Genomic DNA, 6,726 nt, shown 5'->3' on the forward strand with positions numbered 1-6,726 from the left:
TTTACACGGGTTTGACCCGAATCCAGTCCGTACTGGGCTATGTTCAACCATGTCGGACGGTCCAAATAATTCAGTCCCAATGCTCCCAGCCCGGTCTGATCCACCCAAAAAAATAGTTGGCCGCTAACATTTTTAATGTTCTAATAGTGTGACCTTTTAAGCATATGGTGGGGCGGGGTTCTCCAACGCTAAAGGTCAGTTAATAATTTCAATGTTGACTTCCAACCATTAATGAGGTTTGAATCAATTCTAAAATGCAATTTTGACCTGATCAAATAATATTTTTGTCAAGCATTGAATTTAATTTACTCGTATTCAATTCTACGTTTTATTTAATTAATATGTAAAAATGTATCATATTTTATATATTTGATGTATACTTAAATCAATAATTATTTACATTTTTAATTATGTGAAGATGAATTTGTATTATTGTGTTGAACTTATAATTAATTTTGAGTTTAACATGATTTAATCATGTTTATATCTTTTATTTGTATTATATGAAATAATATAATTTGGTTGAGATTTTTTTTTTTTTTTTTTTAGGTAAATGGGAATATTCCTTTTAAATATTTGAAATTATTGTATTTGTATAATATGTTTTTATGTAATGGGCCCTTTCACGATGCAATCGGTGGGCTAAGACAAGCCGACCTTTGACAAGGCAAGCACTTACTTTGTTTACAAGTTGCTGGCAGTGGGTCCCATTATTATAATTAAAAAAAAAATTTAGCATTTTATTATGAAAGATAAACTTTAAATTTTTATATTAGCTTGTAACCATTTTTTTTTTAAAAAAAATATAAAATTCACATTATATGTTAATACTCACTCCATCTCATGCCCAAATGAAATTACACATACAAGTTCCATACCAAGGGTATGTTAGATTTGCATTTTAATTAATAAAAAAAGTACTTTATTTATTATTTATTTAATAACTTAACATAAGTATCACAATTATTCAATAAATTTTCTCAATTTACGTTTACATTATTTTTTACTCTCTAGGGGTACTAATATTTTATATTTCAGTAAAACACGAAATAATAATCTGTTTTATATTAACTATTATTAGTTACAAAATTTTTATTGTGGTATTAATTAGACAAATTACTACATTAATCTTTGAAAATTTATATTTATTATAATAAAAATTTTAATATTTTTTATTATAATGTTTTTCTCTGACTTCTTAAATATGTTTAAAAAATATATTTTTCTTCAATTTATATAAAAAAAAATTAATATAGTTAGACTACCTTTGAATGTTTTAGAAAATATTTCAAAATTTAATTTAATTATCTAAATGCGGATTAATTATTTTAATATTTTAACAATAATGTAAAAATAGTATGAACTAAATTATTAGAAAAAAATATTAGGAACTATCTTATAATTAGTGCTAAATTATTTATTTATTAATTAATTAATAAAAAAATAAAAATTAAATTATTAACAAATAATAATCAAATATAATTATACACTGTATTAAAAAAGAGACTACTATATAATTTATTTTTTCAATATAATAAAAAATACACATACACACGCATATAATTAATTATAATAAGTTTTGGATAGAAGTTGGAAGAAAAAAGTTAAAAAAACAGAAACCATGAGCAAAGTTATGGCAATCTTCAACCTTACCCATACTAGCAAGTTGGTTGGTTGGTTGGTTTGTGGGGGCGATGTGGGTTGAGGGTGGTGCCTTTACACTCCAACCATTGACTTAATTCCAACAACTCCAAAAATACTTTTTATGTCTCTTCCTCCACTTGACACCTTCTCCATGTGAGATGCCTCCTCCCCCTTGCATTCCTCATCTATCCATTTCAATGATTAACAATTATTTGACTTACCCATATAATTTTAAAACTCCTTTTAATGCTTCCAACTATCTTTTGTATTTTTCTATCATGGGTAATTCACAATAGAAGTGTTGATACACACAACAATTTTTTTAAAAAGTTAAAAAGATTATATTAAATTTTTTTATTCATTTTGATTACCATAACTAAGAGAATGTAACCGTCACGAAATATTTATTTTATTAAAAAATATAATAAATTCATTAAGATTTAAATCATATTAGACTGTCGCAGCATACTGAATTATTTAAATTAGTTTGTGCATAATTTGTATAGTAAAATATATCTTAAGTCATTTTTAAATGATCTTGATATTATAAATGTGTCTATGTGTGGACTAGAATTTGATAAGGTTTTAAGGACCCCATTATGCTCTATAGGAAAAAAATAAAGAACATGGGCAAGACATGATTCTACTAACCTATTGTTTCTGAATAATTTATTGCAACTTATATTTGCTGCAAAAAAATAAATAAATTTAAAATGATAATAAAAAATATTTGAATACCTCTTTCATATATAAAATTTAATTTAAAAAATATTAATTTATCATATTAGCGAAATTGTTATTATAGTTTCAATTTAAGTGTTTTGAAGTAGCATTATATCTAAAAATATGAATGCTTATTCAATATATAATTCCAGAGTTTTTTTAAAAAATATATTTGGATCTATCAAATTGATAGAAAAAAAAGTTATCATCATCATGAAATATTAATAAATTTTAATTTAAGAAGCTAACTTGTAAAACCCAACATTTATTGAATATGGAAATTTTAAATTCAATAACTATAAGCGGAAGCAATTTTAGAGTTTAGAGTTTATATTTCTTATACAGTAAATTAAAATACTCAATAGAGTTATTAAAATATCACTTTTAAGGATGTTCAAATAACAGAATAAGTAAATAAAACAAAACGTAACTAAAAATCCTATAAGATTAACCTCCACTGGGCAACTCTGATAGGATCTGGGAGACAGTTTTTATTCACAACCTTCTTACTATTCAGGATCTGGATCTTATTCTTCCTTATATGAAATAGTTAAATAAGGGAGATGAACTACACTAACCCAGTAAAAATATCACGCTCAATCCCGACACCGATTCAGAAAACCATAAGTTAGAAAATATTGTTAAACAACCAATGGAACAATTATTATTTTTTAAATAAATTCATTTAACTTAAAAATTGTTATTTCATACTTACCCTTATGAGTTTCTAAAATCGATTTATTAAGACAATAACCCAAATAAAATTACGATATCATATTCAATTGAGCAATAACAATAACTTACTTTTTTACCTGCTTACCAGCACTTTTGAAGGTCCATAGGGATCCCCCTACGTATGGGATCTAATATCCAAATTATCGATTAACGGGTTGTCCACATATCTCGTCCGGTAATGGGCGTAAAACATATCACTGCTTCAATATCTCGTCCGGTATGAAGGTGAATTATACCTCCCAACCCCTTTCGGTATGAGACTTCTCAGCCCCGTTCCACTGAAATAATGCCCACAGTAGAGTTGTTCCTATATAGTGGGTCCATACTGTAAAGGCCCCGGAAATATTAAAATGAAATGAGTATTTAAATATATCAAATGCGGAAGCGAGATCAAAATTTCAGTTAACATCCCTTACACGAAAAACCAAAAACGTACTTAAAATATAAAAGATTAAACTAACTAAGAGAGAAACTCGAAAATAAAACTATGAGTATGACTACAGAGTCTCTAGGCATCCCCTTCGTCGTCCTCCTGCGGAACAGGCTCGGGAACCATGTCTTCCTGATCTGAAATGGTTAAATAAGGAGTGAGCTACACTAGCCCAGTAAGAACATCACGATGTCTCACCGTCACGGAGGTAAAGGTGGGTAGAAAAATACAAAAAGACCAATGGAGCATAATTTACAATAAACTCGTTTATTAACATGAAAACCTTTACCATCCACTTACCTCGGTGGAATTTATGAAAATAATATAAGAAAACAATAACATTATCATAATCATGGAATAATATAAGCTGTAAAACATAACACTTATCACGCCTCTTGTAATTCAATCATTGTACAACATATCTTTTTCTCATTTACCAGCCTACTAGTATCCGTGGGTGTCCATAGGGGTTCCGCTACCCGTTAACCTTTAACATTCATAATCAGTTTCCAGGGCCGTCCCCATACCCCGTCCGGTATGGGCGCCAAAACCATGAACCTCAATACCCCGTCCGGTATGAGGGTGAAACGGGCCGTCCCTATACCCCGTCCGGTATGGGCGCCAAAACCATAAACCTCAATATCCCGTCCGGTATGAGGGTGAAACGGGCCGTCCCCATACCCCGTCCGGTATGTGAGACCACAATCCCGGTAGGGTTCCCTACGGACCCGGTCCGTCCACCATCTCCCAGGATATCTAGTCAGGCTGACCCCCATAATACAATTATCAGTCTACACAATCTTTCTTTTTCCCTTTCCTCAGTCAGCATCATCAATTCACATACAAACCAGCAAAACAGTAATTCATGCCAAACAGACAACATACAGTATCAGTTTTTCAGTCATTCAACCCATGATTAATAAAAACGTAGTATATGCACACAAATCTGTAAAATGAACACATCAAACCTCATTTTGCATTTAAAGCTGTAAACAGGCCAAATAACAGTAAATCACCAATCACACTATACTCGGGCTCCATTAGCCGCCTTAAGCAATTTCACACATTCGTTAATTCAAGAAATACCGTTTTATCATTTTGAACTTTAATACCGTGATAGGAAATAGGGTGAGGGGTCCTTACTTATTTTCGGGATCCGAATACGATTCACAGTGCGCCTGCAGGCCGTCCCTAATTTTCCCTGAATTTTTTTCGGGGAACCGAAACACACTAACAGTACCTGCACGTGTTCCAAAAAAAAACCCAAATTAGGCCCAGGGCCTCTTTCGGCCCAAATCGCAACTCCGGCACGGCGGCTCCGCCGTGCTCCGGCGACGGCGCCGTCGCTGGCGGCGGCGAGTCGCCTCAGGTTGGCTGTTTTCGGCCGAATTCGGCCACACTCGCATCGGTCCTTGTGAGAAAACAACCCTAGGGCCCTCGGGGGGCCAAAAAATCACGGAAAAACGGAGCTTACCGGCGGCGGCGCTCTCGGGTGCGGTGGCTCTCCGACGAGGTTCGTGTTTTGGTGATTCGGCTCCGGTCAACCTGTAGAGAAAAGAATGGTGATCACGGTGATATAAAAATTGCATCGAACGGAGGCCGGGAAGGGCCTCGTCGGAGGCAAAAACCGAGAGGGGGCGCGGCGGCGCCGCTGGTCTTCAGCCGCGTATTCCGGCCATTTGGCCGGGATTTCGGCTTCGATTTGGCCATAGGAGGAATCAGCGTGGAAAAACGAGTCGGGGGTATGAGATTTACCTCGATCGGCGGTCGAAAATTTCCCCAGTGCGGCGGCGGGTGGCGGCGGTCGGCCTCTGGTTCGTCTTCTCCGGCGAGCGGCAGGCGGCTAGGGTTTGTGGTCTGGTGTGGGGGTTCTATTTATAACCCCTTGCCTTTTGATCTCAGCTGTCCATTTTGTTTTAATCTGGGCCGTCGGATTTCACCCACGCGGATCGCCAACGTGGCTACCCTTCGGAGTGACGTGGTCTTGCCACGTGGTAGGCCCCGGTTGGCCGGGACTGCTGACCGGGCCTGCTGACGTGGCTGCTGACGTGGTTTTTTTTTTTTTCCTCCTCCTTTCCGGGTGCTACAACTCTCCCCCCATAAAGAAATTTGGTCCCCAAATTTGCCTCATTACTCTTGATCAAACAGATAAGGATATTTGGCCCTAAATTCTGATTCCAGCTCCCAAGTCGCCTCCCTAGGCGTGTGGTTCTGCCACAAGACTTTTACAAATTATATTTCCCGGTTACGGAGTATTCTGCTTTCTCGGTCCGTGATACTGACCGGTACTTCTTCATAAGACAAGTCCTCTCGGAGTGAAAGCGGTTTATGAGCCACGACATGAGAAGGGTCCGGATTGTACTTGCGCAGCATAGATAAATGAAACACATTGTGAACCCGGGAGAGCTCAGGGGGCAGTGCAAGTCTGTAGGCAGTGGTACCAATCTTGTCTAAGATTTCAAAGGGTCCAATGTATCTGGGGTTTAATTTTCCCCTCCTGCCGAACCTACTAATTCCCTTGAAGGGGGTGACCTTAAGAAACACCCGGTCACCTTTCTCAAAGGCCAAGTCTCTCCTCCGGGTATCAGCATAGCTCTTCTGCCTACTCTGAGCTGTCTGGATGTTCTTCTTGATCTTAACTATCTTGGACGTGGTTTCTTCCACCAAATCCGGGCCAAACAATCTTCTATCGCCCACTTCCTCCCAACAAATCGGTGACCTGCACGGACGCCCGTATAGCGCCTCGTATGGGGCCATCCCGATGCTTGCTTGGTAACTGTTGTTGTAGGCAAACTCTATCAGGGGTAGATGGTCGTCCCAATGACCTCCGGAGTCAAGGACACAAGCTCGGAGCATATCCTCCAGCGTACGGATTGTCCTCTCTGATTGTCCATCGGTTTGGGGGTGGAAGGCAGTACTAAGGGACAGCTTTGTTCCCATAGCTTGCTGGAAACTATTCCAAAACCGAGAAGTGAATCTGGGATCCCTGTCGGATACCACTGTTACTGGGACTCCATGCAGTCTGACTATTTCCCGGACATACATTCTTGCCAACTTGTCCAAAGAATCAGTCATTCTGATGGCCAGGAAGTGGGAAGACTTAGTGAGTCGGTCAACAATTACCCATATGGCATCGTGTCCCGATTGTGCCTTGGGTAGTCCCGATACGAAGTCCATGGTGATGTGTTCCCACT

The sequence above is a fragment of the Carica papaya genome, chromosome 7 (assembly GCF_054855325.1).
Source record: "Carica papaya isolate Zhongbai chromosome 7, ASM5485532v1, whole genome shotgun sequence".
Lineage (NCBI taxonomy): Eukaryota > Viridiplantae > Streptophyta > Magnoliopsida > Brassicales > Caricaceae > Carica > Carica papaya.